Below are 16,566 nucleotides of genomic sequence, written 5' to 3' on the forward strand. Positions count from 1 at the left end.
ATTACGAGAATTTCTGAAGCCTTATGTGCCTCGCCTCATCTATACGCTCTTGCCAGTATCTGTTGGCGTTGTCGGTGACAACAAGCCACAGCACCAAGACCAGCAACACTAACGACTCCATGTTTATTGTTTACTATTCGGGTCGTGAGACTACCGCTTAAAAGCTCACTGATGTCACTGTTTGCGCTGCTTAACGACATCACCTGACGTCCACCCACTTTCGCTAACTCCACCCAATGTGTCCACCCACTTCCAGCCAGCACGGTTCAGCGCAGTTGTAGTCGAAATGCAACTCCAACAGCCCCGCTCAGCTCGACTCAGCCGCGTTTGTAGTGGAAAAGCGGCATATGTGTCAGCCCTGTGATGACCTGGCGACTTGTCCAGGGTGTACCCCGCCTTTCGCCCGTAGTCAGCTGGGATAGGCTCCAGCTTGCCTGCGACCCTGTAGAAGGATAAAGCGGCTAGAGATAATGAGAGGAGATGTTTCCTTGCAATTGTGATGAGGGTGGGCAAAGTTGGGGAGCCCAAAATTCTAATCTTTCATGGGGCCCAAAATTTCTGGCTGCGCCCCTGGCCACAGGCATGCTCATTGGGGATAGATTAGGGATAAAATTAGCTCATGTTTTAAGTCATTAAAATTCTGTAAAGCTGCTTTGCGACAATGTTTATTGTTAAAAGCGCTATGCGAATAAACTTGACTTGACTTGAAAGTCGGAGTTCACTTCCGGTAGCAGTGTGACGTAGCCACAACAGAGTGGAAACAAGCGGGTCCAATCTGGCAACCCTGCTCGGGATAACAAGAACACCGACCGGGAAAAGGAGCCAACATCCAGTTTTTAAAGTCCCCAAACTCGCGGATTTCCTGGCGAAAACGCAACCAGGAACGAATTTATTTAGGAGAAAAAGGTTGTTTGGTTTCTAGCTGGGAATTTTTGTCCACTTTGTAACCCTCCTTTCTCCCGACGCTTCCTTTTGGATCATTAAAGTGCGCGAGCCGCTTTTCTTCTTCTTCTGCTTCACGGATCCAGTGATGTGGCTCAGGAGCTGCTGACAGAACTCCAGGAATAACTCGAGATATTTCCATATTTCACATTTTAAGCGTTTTTGTTTTGGAATTTTTGTGCCTTAAGTCTCACTTTTACGCATCGCTAAGTGGAAGAGAAATATTTTATAAGGCCCAAACCCGGTGTTTGGTCGCTTTAACGGGAGTTAGCGAGCTGGCTAAGCTTGGAGCTAACACGGTGCTAATTTAGCTTTGTGATAAGTTTGTTTGTGGTAATTTTTCTTTGACGATATTTATAAACGCGACCATGGTTTTTAGAGCACAGATAATATAAAGGGTCTTGTTTTTATTTTATTTTCTGTTTTTGTTTGTTTGTTTGTTTGTTTAGCTAGTGAGTTATGTATTCCTCCTGAAGCGGTTAGTAACGGTAGCTAACTAGTTTAGCATGAGCAGAATGTCACTCTGGAGTGACTGAGGCCCTTTTCCCGAGTTTTTGGATCCATTTCTGAAATCCGTTCATGGATTCGGTGCGTTTTTGGATGGATTGGAGGAGGACAACCTGCAACTGAAACCGCTTTACAAACTCACACTGCTGATTTTTAGATCTGAATTCATCTTCCTCAAACACTGGCTGAAAATCCCACATCAGTGCTGTAAAGGTAAAATATTAAACCTTTTTTTTTTTTCCTGGTGGTTTTGAAAATATAGTTTCGAAATAATCGTTTTCTGTGGCTTTTTTTAAAATCAGTTATTATCTTTAAAGTATCTCTGAAGTCGAAATTAAGTCTTTCTGAGATTTTTTTTTTTAAACTTGTGCTTTAGTGTTATGGATATCAGTGTCCAGGAAGAAAAAGTCACTTCTGGGAAAACAGTTAAAATTTGATGACTCGTACTGTACTAGTCTAGTGTTCATCCAATTAAATCCTTTTCTAGCATGTTTGTCCCGCCTTCAGGGGCGTGTCTTGCGTTCGCGGAAGCACTGTTGGTTGGTGGCTCTATCCCTGTGTCTGAGGCTACGTTTACATTAGACCGTATCTGTCTCGTTTTCTTCGCGGATGCACTGTCCGTTTACATTAAACCACCTGGGAAACGGGAATCCGCCAGCGTCCACGTATTCAATCTAGATCGTATCTGGTCCGGTGCTGTGTAAACATTGAGAATACGTGAATACGCTGTGCTGAACTCTAGCTGGCGTCTCATTGGACAACGTCACTGTGACATCCACCTTCCTGATTCGCTGGCGTTGGTCATGTGACGCGACTGTTGAAAAACGGCGCGGACTTCCGCCTTGTATCACCTTTCATTAAAGAGTATAAAAGTATGAAAATACTGATGCAAATACTGCCCATTGTGTAGTTATGATTGTCTTTAGGCTTGCCATCCTTCCACTTGCAAGTAGTAAATGATATGCGCTGGGATCACACACACAGCGGCTCAGTCCCGAATCGTGGCTTGTGCACTTCACTCGCGCGCTCTGTGAGCTGCGCAGGGCCGGAGTGCGCACCCTCCAGAGGGCACTCGCTGTTCAGGGCGGAGTGATTTGGAGCGCAGGATGCCTGCGGAGCCGAGCGTATCCGTGTATTGGTATTGCTGTGTGCACGGCTAACGGTTTTAGGGTAAACGCGAATCGTTTTAAGAACATTAATCTGATGATCCGCTGATTCGACGTAATGTAAACGTAGCCTGAAATCACTCATGCCCCTTTTCCACCAAAGCAGTTCCAGGGCTGGTTCGGGGCCAGTGCTTAGTTTGGAAGCAGGTTTTCTGTTTCTACTGACAAAGAACTGGCTCTGGGGCCAGAAAAACCGGTTCCAGGCTAGCACCAACTCTCTGCTGGGCCAGAGGAAAGAACCGCTTATGTCAGCGGGGGGGCGGAGTTGTTAAGAACAATAACAAGACCGCGAAAGATCGCCATTTTTAAGTGATGAGAAGCAGCAGCTGTACAAACGCGAAGTAATTTATTATTGTTGCCGCTGCTGCTGCTTCCGTGTTGTTTTTGCTTTGATATTCGTGCCAAGGTTTATGCAAACGTAGCGACGTAACTGATGTATGCAGCGACGTAACTGACGTATGCAGCGACGTAATGATGTGGCTCTGCTTAGCACCGCGAGCTATAGAAAAGCAAACTGGTTCTCAGCTGGCTCGCAAGTTGAACGAGTTGTGAACCAGCACTGGCTCCGAACCAGCCCTGGAACTGATTTGGTGGAAAAGGGGTAGTTGTTGTTGTTGCTGCTGCTGCTTCTTCCGTGTTGTTTTTGCTTCGATATTCGTGCCAAGGTTTCTGCAAACGTAACTGACGTATACAGCGATGTAATGACGTGGCTTCCCTTAGCACCTCGAGCTATGGAAAAGCAAACTGGTTCTCAGCTGGCTCGCAAGTTGAACGAGTTGTGAACCAGCACCAGCCCTGGAACTGATTTGGTGGAAATGGGGTATCACTATTCACTTCACTATATAGCGAGCTCACCATTTTGTAGTGCTGTCCGAATGTATAGTGAGAATTATTACACCATATATAGCCAAGTCGAGTCTATTTGTATAGCGCTTTTAACAATAAACATTGTCACAAAGCAGCTTTACAGAATTTGAACGACTTAAAATTATGAGCTAATTTTATCCCTAATCTATCCCCAATGAGCGTGACGGTGGTGAGGAAGAAACCTCGAGAGGAACCAGACTCAAAAGGGAACCCATCCCTATCTGGGCAACAACATGACTATAACATTAACAGTCCTAACATAGTCAGCTTCGTTGATGCTATAAACCCCCGAGCGCAAAACCGTTCACCACAACTGCAGTCCTAAAAAGTCAGCAAGTCAACTGTAGTCCCCAGCTGCAAAAGCACCACTGCAAGAGTCCAGAGCGTCCTCCAGGCGCAACCCCCAACTGTCCACATGGGGCCATCGTCCTCCACAGGAGCGATGCGATGAGACTCCAACCAGACACAGGGTATCAGGATGGATCAGGCAGGTCCGAGGAGCAGAAGAGGTCAGCATCTTGATCCCAGGACCGACATGTAACTCAGAGGGACAGATTTGGGGGGGGGGGGGGAGAGAAAACACAGGTTGTTCGGTATGCCCAATGTCACCTGAATAAGTAGGAACAGTATACATATTGCACTGAGTACAAACAGGGACTCCGGCAACTAACTATGACAGCATAACTAAAAGGGGGGAGCCAAAAGGTAACACAGGCATGAGGGAGCCCCGGGACATAAAGCAGCCAGCCACTACACCGTCAACAAACTCAAGTGAGCAAGCGAGTGGGGGACCGACAGCATCCATACATCCCAGTTTACCAAAACACACTGTCTGAGGACCCTCCAGATCTACACCTTTACTTCATAAACACCATTAACAAAAGGCTTGACTAAACAGATGTTTTCAGCCTAGATTTAAATATAGTGCGCTCATAGTATCGCACAATGCACCGTGAAAAGTAGCGTACAACTGATGGACACTAACCAAGCGACCATCATGCATTGCGGTAGCGCTGAAAGAAAAGCCATTTCATAAGGACTGTTAAAGGAGATACGCAGACCTCACTTTTTGTTTATAAATGCTTTGAGACCTCAGGAATAGTTTTAAGTGTTAACAATTAATGCGATTCAGATCGGTAGTGGTCTGCATGAATGACTGACATTCTGTGATGTCACTGCAGGAAGGCTGTCGGTCTCGTCGCCATTTCCGCTATACTAAAACACAGCTTGCTGTGACTTCGAGCTTCTGTTTTGAGCTAATTTATCGCCATGCCGCGTAAATATGTTGCTGGTGGGTGAAGCAACACGACAGAAGGTGGATTTATGTTGCATTCATGGGCCAAGAATGTTCAAACTGCAAAGATTTGGATGCGTTTCGCGAGAAGTTCACGGGCATGTTGGGCACCAACGAAGTGGTCTCTCCTCTGCTCTGCACGTTTTACCGAAGACTCGTACGAGACCTCTGATCCGTTGAGGAGCGTTGGCTATAAGCCCGTATTGAAAGAGGGTGCAGTATCAACAATTAAAGGAAAATAAAGCTACAAGAAAAGGAACGCGAGTTCGGTTGCACCGGTTCTCCTGGAGTGTGAGCCGAGGGTTGTTGCTAAAACTCGGGACAGAACGGGACGTGACATATTATCGCTTGCGCAGTGACCTCCCCGTGGTTGTTGCTAAAACCGGTGACGTCCCGTCCTGGGTTTTAGTAATTACCTGAGCCGAGCAGTAATGGCGGAGTATTCAATATGGAGAATGAGTGGACCAGCTGTCTGATTTCTCCGCTAGATATGTTTGCCTCAGCAGCAATATCTCACCCTTACGTGGAAGAAGCGAATGAACGGAGAACTGAAAGTCAGATTGTTTCAAAACAATCGGCCGCAAGATCGGCCTTCGAGATGCGACTCTCATTTGGATACAAAACAACAAAAGCACCACCACTTGTTGTTTACCACTCATTGTAACTTTTTGTATTTTCTCATCAAGTTTGCCGACCTGTTCCTTGACGTTCCTTCTGGATCCATTATTAACAATTTCTCGACCCTCCTCCATGACGTGAACGATGATTCGTCGGAGTCAAACTTGTGGCATTGCCAGTCTCCTGACCAAGACACGGCGAGAATTTATGGCACTATGTTCACCTAATCTGACACGGTGACCATTGTGAAAGACAAAAATCTTTGGGAATACAATCTCTTCCCAGCTTTAGACATGCCCTGTGTCTGAAAATCACTCACTCATTCACTACTCACTATCTAGGGAATTCTATATGGAGGACTATATAGTGAGCTCATTGGTCAACTGAAAAAATGCTTTCGGATACGACTCCGTCGCGCCGTTATTAACGTCATTACTGTCGCGCAATTAAAACGTGCCAGATTAGTCAGCTGGTGGGTTTTCAAAATAATAAATCCGTATTATACTGGGCGCATTTCCCACATTAATCAGTACGAAGTACTTTGTGTCTGCTGCATCTTTCAGTTCTTTTAAATCAAGGCTGAATACTTTTTTTTTTTTGCCGCTGCCTTTTATTAAATCAAATTTTTGAGGCTTTTTGATTCATTCCTCACTCTGCATTGTAACTCTTTATTCTTGTATTTTATCTCATTCTGTTTTAGATTATTTTCTCTTCTCCTACTATTAATTGTACTTGAATGTCTGTTTACAGTGCGTTTCTCTGCCCATTCACCCTCAACACGCTATATTATCGCCATTTTCACGCTGCGACTTATAAATTTGTCTCGTGCCCGTTGTCAGAAGGAAAAACAAACTACTGCTATACTCAATCCCCAGATCTTTAAAGGAAATACACAGAAGCTTTATTTTTAAATACGTTTCTGAGTGGATAGTATCTCCATCCTTGACTCTTGTATGCTGCATATATTTTTGGGAGTTAAAATCGACCGCGAAGTTGGCATTCAAGCTGCCCCGCTGAGCCAACCAGCCCCGAGTGCGTGACATCGCAGCGGTAACCGGTTTTAAGGCCGAGGCCTTTTACAGCTATGGACCAAAGTCATATAAGTTACGGTGAAAGTAAGAAATACTGTTACAGACTTGCTCAACTAACACTGATTTGACTTCATTGATTGTGGGTTGACTCTCATTAAAACAGGATAGGTGTTATAACTTAAGCCTAGGTCACAACCGGACGTACGATTTTTTTGGCCGTGCCATTTTTGGCGTTTCCCAAATCGCTGCGTTTTTTTTTTTTTTTCGTGGAGAAAGACGCACGTTGGCCGTAAGTTTGTCTTGCAACCTGAAAAAAAACGTAAGCGCCCGTAGAGTTTGTTTGACATGACAAAGAACCTCTGCAGCCAGTCTGCGGCCAGTCTACGGCTCGAAAATCAGCACGTCACACGCATGCCCTCCGTGCGTTTCTTGCACGTAGACCGGCCATAGGAGCACGTACGGCCGGCTGTGACCTAGGCTTTATGCAGCATACATGTACACGCATGCATTTTCAGTGATAAAATGTAAAAGGCTAATGAAATAATCAGATGAACTGAGACAATCACATTCTGAAGCAAATTAAATTATCTTATACCAGTAACTTAAACACACAATACAAGTTACATGAATTAATCTAAATGCAGGGAAACAACTTTTTTTTTTTTAATCCAAATCCGAGTCGCAGCTTATCCGTCTGTATTCTCGCTTCTTAAAGACTGACCTTGTGGCTGATTGTTTTTGAAACAATCTGACTTTCAGTTGTTCATTCAGTTCTCCGTTCATTCGTTTCTTCCATGTAAGGGCGAGATGGCAGCAATATCCAATTTAGAAATCAGACGGCTGCTCCACTCACTCACTGTTTTTTCTTCATATTGTGTATTCCGCCATTACTGCTGGGCTCAGGCAATTACTAAAACCCAGGATGGAACAGGATGTCACCAGTTTTAGCAACGACTGTGGGGAGATCGCTGCCCGAGCGATATGTCCCGTCCTGGGTTTTAGCAACAACCCTTGGCTCGCTCCAGGAGGACTGGTGCAACTGAACTCACTTTCCTTTAAAATAAAATAAAATACTTGTTTTCTTTTTCTTTAATTGTTGATACCGCACCCTCTTTCAATACGGGCTTAAGGCCTCTGCATGCTCTTGCGACAAGGCTTTCGCAGATAGCTTTTCGCAGACAGTTGTAATTTATCGTTGAGCGGGGAGTATAGACGTGTATAGGCGTGCGCGATGTTATTCACCGGCACAACGCAAGGGGGCACGAAGTCGCTAGGAGTAGTTGGTGGGTGTGGTTAGTGGAGTGTTTATCCTCCAGTTACTTATAATGACTAGAACTTTTTTTTTATAATGACTAGAACTGGAGTCGTATAGATGTCCGTACTTCCTCAATCAACCGCTCTTCGTGCTGCTCCATCTTCGCTCGTGTTTTTAAAAATGCCGGTCGTGAAAACAAACCAAACCGGGAAAGTAGGGAAGCGGAAGTGCGTGTACAGCGGATGTAGAGTGGACCAATCAGAGCCCTCTTGTCTGCGACGCTGTCTGCGAGGCTTCTGCGGTGGTCACAATTTTTGGGAGGTGCGCGCAGAGCGTCTGCGAAGGTGGGGGGGCTACGCAGACACTGTCTGCGAGGACTGGGTTGTTGGCATAAATTGGCCTTTATAGCCAACGCTCCTCAACAGATCAGAGGTCTCATACGAGTCTTCAGTAAAATGTGCAGAGCAGAGGAGAGACCACTTCGTAGGCGCCCAACATGCCCATGAACTTCTCGCAAAACGCGTCCAAATCTTTGGAGTTTGAACATTCTTAGGCCATGAATGCAACATAAGTCTGGCTTCTGTCATGTTGCTGTACCGGCCAGCAACACATCTACGTGGCATGGCGATAAATTAGCTCAAAATGGAGGATCGGAGTTGCAGTCAGCTCTGTGTTTTAGTATAGCGGAAATGGCGATTAGACCAATAGACTTCCTTCTGTGACATGAAGTTCCTGGAACTGCTTTGGTGGAAAAGGGGCAATAGTAATCACACATTGGTGTGGACCAGTATGAGAGTGTCTGATGTGTTCTTCCTCCGGTTGTGGTTGGATTACAGCGCGATAAAGAGATTCGATATTAAACTGATGAAGCTGCGTGAAGGAAATGGAGCTGAAGCGCTGGAGAAACGTCATGCGTCAGAGATTTGCAGCGATTTAACTAAAAGAGAAACTGTGTAATTGTCTAGTAATCGATGAACGCGTTTGTTCTCCGTGCTTCTGTACGGATTCGGCAAAGGTTCGTTTACTTTTTTCTCTCATCGTATTTCTGACCGATGAACGAAAAGAGCTTTACGTGTACTTTACACACCCCTCAGCTGACTCGTCTTTCTTTTTGGGCTGTTCAGTCATGCGCAACAGGCAAAGAAAGCAAACAAGACAGCTAAGAAATTAAAAGTATTCTGTTGCGTTCTGATTTGGCTTAATGTATCAGAGGTGTTGTATGAAATCCCCCCCCCGTTTCTGTTGGATTGCACTTGCACTTCCCTCTTCCTTTAAACGGAGTTTGAAAAAGGGAAACGCGACGGCTCTTCTGCATTAGTCACACCGAGGTCCACTGACTTTCATTATGCAAAGAAAAAGAGCTCTTGTGTTTTATCTCACTTCATCCGGACTGAGATAAAGGTGTAAGACCAACACTGGAACATTTTTATCAAGAGCAAATGCAGTTTGGGAATTTTTGCTGTGTGTGATTGGTTCATCCTGCCATGTTACTTCCTGCTTCTTCTTATTCTTCTGTGATGCTGGCAAAAAGGTTCTGATTATTAATAGATAAAAGCATCTTATCCGGGAACGGCTCCTTGTCTGCAGGTATTCCTGCACAAAGTATCCAAAAACGTGTGTAATGGTACCACGAGAAACTTTTTTTAATAATAATAAAAAACAAAAACTCCACAAACATGAGTTTTGCAAACCTGCTTCTGTGGAATTGCGCAATGGAGCCTCTGTTTAGAAAGAACCGTGACTGCAAAACCGCATATTATAAGCCCCGCCCACTAACCAACCCAGAATGGGTCCTGGGTGCGGACGAGTGATCGGACCGAGCGTGTGAAACGCACTTAGAGCCTTAATTGTGTAATTAAAGGAGAACTGAAGTCATTTTTAAACTTGCTTTATTTCTTAACGTGTCATTCAATTACGTTTTCGGTTTTATTAACCTTATATCGTGACTCGTGTTGGCATATTTATTATTATTATTATTATTATTATTATGCTTATCAGCCTTTTTGGTTTTTAGCCACGTCGAATGTAGTTCATTTGATCCACGGCAGGCGTCGCTTATCCGCGCGATCTTCACAAGACTTGCGCGAGACTTCAAACGTGAAGTGTCAGCACCGTCGTTTTGAAAACTGTTTACACAGCAGCCAGATCGCCATATCATTCCAATTTAGATTAATTTCAAGATTTGCCAGGTTCATCAATGATGGAGTGTCAGTCCTGCATGCTGTGGCGCGTGCACCTGAAGGCACGCCGAGTTGACTCCAGCACGCGCGCCGTGAACAAGGCGCACCTGAGCTCAATTAAGGAACTGTGCATTTGCCTATTTAAGGACTGTGCTGGTGCATTTGCATCGCGGAGTAATACGCATGCACGCATTACCGAGCCTTTCTACCCGTTGTCTTGATTTCCTGTTTCTCGTTCTTGTCCTCGCTTAGCCTTTGATGGACTGTTTGCGCCTCGACTGACCCTTTTGCCTGCGTTCTTGTTTTATTAAACTGTATACTACTTCTGCACATGCATCTGCCTCCCTCGCATACGTGACATGGCGATTATTCCATACGACTTCGAACCAACGTGGAGTAGAGAAGAGTTGGAAAGACGACAGGATAAGGGCGAGTCCGTCATGCTGGTATTTACGTCATTCCTGTCGCACAATTAAAACGTGCCAGATCAGGCGGCTGGTGGGTTTTCGTATTTTTGTGATAAATCCATATTATACTGAGCGCATTTCCCACATAATCCTCGTTAAGGTTTCGGACAGCACTGCAAAATGGCGTCCCCGCTAAAGTATATAGTGCCTTGTATAGTAAGTCGGGAGCGATTTCGGACACGGAAAACTTCCGGCTTGATTACGTCAGCATTCGAGAGAGGGCGCGCACGTCTTTTGACAACGTTGGCAGATGTTGGTGACTTTGATTTCCGCTGTACGTTTTACTTCCGTCCTACGAAGTCTCACACAGGTCTCGACGAATCTCGTTTACGTCCATCGCTTTGACATATGGACTGATATATATTTCGTAGCATATTTCAAACACTCAGAACTTGCTACAGCAGTGATCAAAAATGCATTCCTATATTTAATAAAATGAGAAATAGAATTTTGATGATAAATTTGCCTTCAGTTCTCCTTTAAGTGTGGTGTGAGAATCGCAAAACAACTCCACAAGCTGGATTTCAGGATTTAGGACTACGAGTTCTTCAGCATGGTGCCAGCAGGTGTGCTTGGGTTGCATCTTTATTCCGTCTCGTGTTCTGTGTGCACAAAACATCCAGACGTAGAGCACGAGCGGGAGGGGGCGGGGTCTGTGTCGGAGCCACCTCTGAGCCAGAGCGATAACCGAGCCAGAACTGACGTCTGCGTAAAAGGGACAGCCGGCATGGCGGGCCTGGGGTGTGACGTTTTGGACGTTGGCATTTCTTCTTTCTGTGAAGTAAATGGAGATGTTTGACGGCGTCGAAGGTCTGCACGCCTTTCTGCCTCGTATCCGTTCCTACTTCTCTTCGCTTTCTCCTCCAGCATGTTGCTTGCACGAGTCTCTCCACTCCTCCTCCGAGTTGTAATGGAAGTGATTACATGTTGCGTGTGATGCTCAGCAACTTGGCTTTTGTTTGAAGAGTGGCAGAAATGTGCGCGGTTAACAAAAGCACCTCAGCACTCAGTTCACCCGCTGTTGTTTTGAAAGCCGTGCCAGCATGCTCGGTGTTCGTGTTTCCGACATGCAGAAACGTCCCCATCCATAACGGCTTTATTTAGTTCGGCGTAAACAACCAAAGCCAGAACATTGAAGTGTCTTCGTTACGTCAATATTGCGGAGTATCTGCGTAAAAAGGGCTTAAGCATGTACAGTATATATTTAATAACTTGAACTCTATATGAGGCACGGTTTAATTGTAGGTTACCAATGATACCAGCACATTGGTGGAAAAGGGATGTCGGTGAGGAGGTCTTGATGTTTTGAGGGAAATACCTGGGATTGGTGCGTCTCTGGTGTGTGTATAGTGGGATAGTTTGTACTGATTTGGTTGGATTGACGCTATTAGAGTGCGCAGGTATCCCATGCGTCAGTATCTGAACTTTGTGGTGTTCAGGTCCCTTTATGCTGTTGTCATGATGTGTGTCCAGCCAGTTTACTCCCCTTTTGAGATTTTGAACACCGTTTTCCAAATTCTGGGAGTTGGGTATTAGTTCAGTATATTTTCTCTTGAGAGACAGAGTCCCCCTTTGAGTTGAGTTGGGCAACCAGCTCAGTGAAGTCGCTCCTCTCCTGCGTCGCTCGTTTTGCCTGCTCCACTGTAACCTGGAGGAGGCTGGCGATTTTTAGCCACGGGTCTCTATAATATTGCCTGATGGGAGTGGCGAATAGCATTCGCTTGGTTGTTGCAGTGTTTGACGATCGGCAGATATGGGCGATTTTATATTTAAGGTATTTTGTTTATGAAGTGGGTTATCAGGTTTTTTTCTAGAAAAATTTAGTATGAGGGCGCTCACCATGGCGAGGGCGCGAAGCGGGGGTGTGTGTGTGCTGGTTGTCCCCCCCCCGCAAAGCCTTTGAAAAATGCTCCAATGGGACATTCTGAGGCTATCTGAGAGGGAAATTGTAACAAATTGTCTGTCAACATTGAAAAAGAAAGAAGTAATCATCTTCTGCCCCGGACAGTCTTTGGCTTTCTTCCGCTTCGTGCCGCGGGATGACATCTTTAAATGCCCAAGTGTCAACAAAAACAACTCGCGAACTACTTCTGTCAAAAACTCCCGCGCTGGTGGGTGAAAGGTCATTCAGTCTCGAGAAATCTCGCTCTACAAGTCAGCTGACCTTGTATGTAACCCATGTCAAATCTCGCGAGAGCAGCCGCGACAAGTAAACAACTAAACATGGCGCCTCAGTCTGGAAACCGCCAATTCGGATTGTTTTTGCACCGTCTGGCGGTGTATCTACTATGATTTGGAATATTTTTGGAGTAATTTTAACGTATTTGATGATCAGACACATTGTCACGTAGTGTTGCTGGGATGTTTTCACGGAGTCGGTAAGGGGGCGCACGCCGAGAGTAAGAGGGCGCAGCGCCCCTGTTCCCCCGTTTAGACGAAAGCCTGGGTTATTGAAGTAGTCTGTGAAATTCTTTGCACCTCTGCATTTGAGTGCACAAATGCGTACTCTTCAGGGCCGCCAGCACTATTTTTCCTCGACCACCTGCCCTTAATCATTGTTTTAAGTAACTCATTCCAACAGGCCTCAAGGCGTCTCATTTGGACTGCGTTAGGGTACCAGGCCTGTGTGCCATACAGGGCTCTACAGTGCGCACATTTCACTCGCATTTGCGAGCGAATTTTTCGGCATGCGAACGACGAAAAAAAACCGCACATTCGTGTGAGGGCTTCTTGCGGCCGACAATTTAGGAAAGCACTGAGCACAGACGCGACGAGTTTAACATTCTAAAATGTATCAAACGTTAAACTGCAAAGTATGTAAATTAGGGATGGCGAAAACTAAAAAAAAATCTTGACCGACCACCGAGCCTCATTAGCCGGTTAAAGTCGGTTAACCTATGAGTTTAAACAGGGATGCAAACGGCGCGCCTTTTAGCGGATGGCGCCTTTTCACGGCTGAATCGTGCAAAGATCCGATTTTTTTTTTTTTAGGGGGGGCGTTGAAGTGTCTGAATAATTTCAGAGTAAATTCTGTATGCTCAAAGGAAAGCAATTGGATCTGCACGATTCAGCTGTGAAAAAGTCGGCATCTGCGCCTTTAGTTTGTGTGGAGAGATCTGATCTGCAGTAACATGCATTGTTGGCTACAGACCGAAACATACTTTCAGAATGCAGTGGCCAAGGCAGGACTAAACTCCATGTGCCTTCTAATAATAATTAAAAAAAAAAAAAAACAGAATAGTAATTTGTAAGCTAAAAAGCCTGTGTCTACACTTTTTTCTTTCGCCGAGTGGCAGCTGTGTTCAACTGGGGCGTGACATGACTGAATGGGTGTTTCTGATTTGTTAGCTGTCTTCAACTGGAGCAGGAGGGCGGGACATGACTGAATGGGTGTTTCTGATTTGTCAGCTGTCGTCCTTACACCACATGGCATGCCCCAAGCGTTTACAACACAGAATTCCAAGTCCTCCGCTCCAAAATCGGCAGCTTCAAAACGATTTTTTTTTTTTAACCGGCAACCAAAAAAAATTAACCAGTTGACGTAGATTCGGTCAACCACCGGTCAAACGGTCATCGGTTAACATCCCTAATATAAATCCAGTGCTGGATAGCCTACTTAATATAGTGTAATGAGTAACGGCCTGTATTGTTGTGTGCGCGTGTATGTGCGTGTGTTCTGCCTGCGCCTTGCTCCCTGTCTGTAGTTGCGTGCATTTGCCTCTGTCTTGCACTGTGGTGGTTCCCACGGTAGCCGGGGGGGAGAGTGAAAAAGTTCCTTTTTTTTTTTTTTTTTGCAGTTCTGCCATGCTAGTGCGTTTTACCGGGACATGAGATTTCAGCATTTTTATTCTTCTCGGTCTGTAGCTTGAATAAGTTTAGGCTACTGAATAACACTTTCAGTTGAAGTTGAGTCTGGTGCTTTTGTGCTGACGCTACAATAGCCTACTATCACAATAAATATCCCCCGTAACGTTTCCCGTTTTCTACTCATCTTTCTGTGATTGCCCCTCTTTCCCACAGTTGTGGGTGTGGCATTAGGTGGGAAAAGTGCTTTTTAGGGATTCATCAGATCATTCAACTGAGAGCTGGTTTAGACCGAGCTGAGAAATATATTCGCTATGCAGAGAATAATGGCGTTTTTTAAAAGCAATGATGGTGGAAACAAGAATAAAAGAACGGACGAGGAAGAAAGTGTAGTGAAGAAAGCTAGAACGACGGGAGAAGGTGCGGGAAAATTATATAATGAGATGGAAAGCACACACCCCAGTGCAAACATTTAGATGGGAACATACAACACAGCAGAAAAACAAATAATATACAGTATATACAAATGGTGCATGTCACAACACAGCAGAAAAACAAAGAATATATATACACAACTGGGCGTGTTGAGTTGCAGATGTTAATTGCACATTAGTTATAGAAACTCAGTTCAGCTACAAAACTCAGGATATTGCACTGTATTTGGTATTGCATTGTATTGGGTATGGATGTAAAAGTGTAGAAATATAAAATATACAAAAGCTATAAAAACTAAAAAGTTGCACTGTAATAAGTATTGCACTGTATCAGGTAAGTGTGAGAATATTGTCCTTTTAGGTCCTTGTTGGTGCATTGTTGCACCTGCCAGAAGTGGCATCAGTCACTGCATGTAATTAGCCTTTTTCACATTACGTCACTTGCAGAAGAACCTCACATCCGTTTTCAGCCTTTTGAATGGAAGAAGAGGCGGTATACTAATCTGCTGGCTAAGGGCCTCTGCATGCTCTTGCGACAAGGCTTTCGCAGATAGCTTTTCGCAGACGGTTGTAATTTATCGTTGAGCGGGGAGTAATAGGCGTGCGCGATGTTATTCACCGCCACAACGCAAGGGGGTGCGAAGTCGTGAAATCGCTAGGAGTAGTTGGTGGGTGTGGTTAGTGGAGTGTTTATCCTCCGGTTACTTATAATGACTAGAACTGGAGTCGTATAGATGTACGTACTTCCTCAATCAACCACTCTTCATGCTGCTCCATCTTTGCTCGTGTTTTTAAAAATGGCGGTCGTGAAAACAAACCAGACCGGGAAAGTAGGGAAGCGGAAGTGCGTGTACAGCGGATATAGAGTGGACCAATCAGAGCCCTCTTGTCTGTGACGCGGTCTGCGAGGCTTCTGCGGTGGTCACAAGTTTTGGGAGGTGCACGCAGAGCGTCTGCGAAGGGGGGGGCTACGCAGATGCCATCTGCGACACCATCTGCGAGGACTGCATTGTCAGCATAAATTGGCCTTTACAAGTAGCAACCATAGAAAGTCAGTAAACTTCCTTTCCAAAACAAGGCAGATAGATGACTGGAATGGTTGCTAACAATACATAATGATAAACAACAATGCGCAATATTATCAATCCTATCTGTGAATGACAGTTTTGTTAACATGTGTTGCCGCCGTATACCTCTTCTTCCATTCAAAAGGCTGAAAACGGATGCGAGTTCCCCTGCAAGTGATGTAATGTGAAAACGGCTAATTGTTCAAGGTGGTTATGGCCTGTGGGAAAAAACTGTTTTTGAGTCTGTTGGTCCTTGCTTTGATGCACCTGTAACACCTGCCTGAGGGCAGCAAGTCAAAGAACTCAGAGCCAGGGTGGGAGCTGTCCTTGATGATGTTGTTAGCTCTGCTGAGCTCTGCTGAGCTCTGCTCTCTGTTTAGCTACTGTTTGTTCATTCATTCAGTTGTTTGTTATTCATTTGTTTGTTCATTCATTCGTTCATTCTCAATTGAATTTTGCGTTTTATGTGTTGGTGTGTCTAAGGTTTGCGCTGCAATAAACCTTTAAAATGAAAACCTGCTTGTGTCCCCTTTTTTTTTTTTTTTTCCCTGTGCTCCTAAAATTTTTAACTTAGGAGCTCGTGTGCTCCTGAAAAAAAAAAAAAAGTTAGTGTGGAGCCCTGGTGCCATAAGTCAGCCTTGATCTCACACACGCTTCTAGGATCTTTCGGCGCATTTTTGTGTGGACTTTAGTGTCGCGCAATACTGTCTTTGCCCATGTTTACATTAGACCGTATCAGCGGATCATCAGATTAACGTTTTTAAAACGATTAGCGTGCACACAGCAACACCAATACACGATTTGCGTGCACACAGCAACACCAATACACGGATACGCTCGGCTCCGCAGGCATCCTGCGCTCCAAATCACTCCGCCCTGAACAGCGAGTGCCCTCTGGAGGGTGCGCACTCCGGCCCTGCGCAGCTCACAGAGC

At 45.1% G+C, this 16,566-nt stretch overlaps 1 protein-coding gene across 9 annotated transcripts in view; it reads left to right on the forward strand.

Annotated features, from left to right (window-relative positions):
- The first annotated feature begins 761 nt into the window (after positions 1-761).
- ppfia1 (PTPRF interacting protein alpha 1) overlaps positions 762-16,566 on the forward strand; it is a 351,102-nt gene continuing 335,297 nt past the window's right edge. For all 9 annotated transcript variants that reach the window (XM_060924068.1, XM_060924063.1, XM_060924067.1 and 6 more), the window contains exon 1: positions 762-1,662. The gene's annotated coding sequence lies outside the window, so the exon portion shown is untranslated. The remainder of the gene's footprint in view (positions 1,663-16,566) is intronic.

This window comes from Neoarius graeffei, chromosome 6 (genome assembly GCF_027579695.1).
Source record: "Neoarius graeffei isolate fNeoGra1 chromosome 6, fNeoGra1.pri, whole genome shotgun sequence".
Classification (NCBI taxonomy): domain Eukaryota; kingdom Metazoa; phylum Chordata; class Actinopteri; order Siluriformes; family Ariidae; genus Neoarius; species Neoarius graeffei.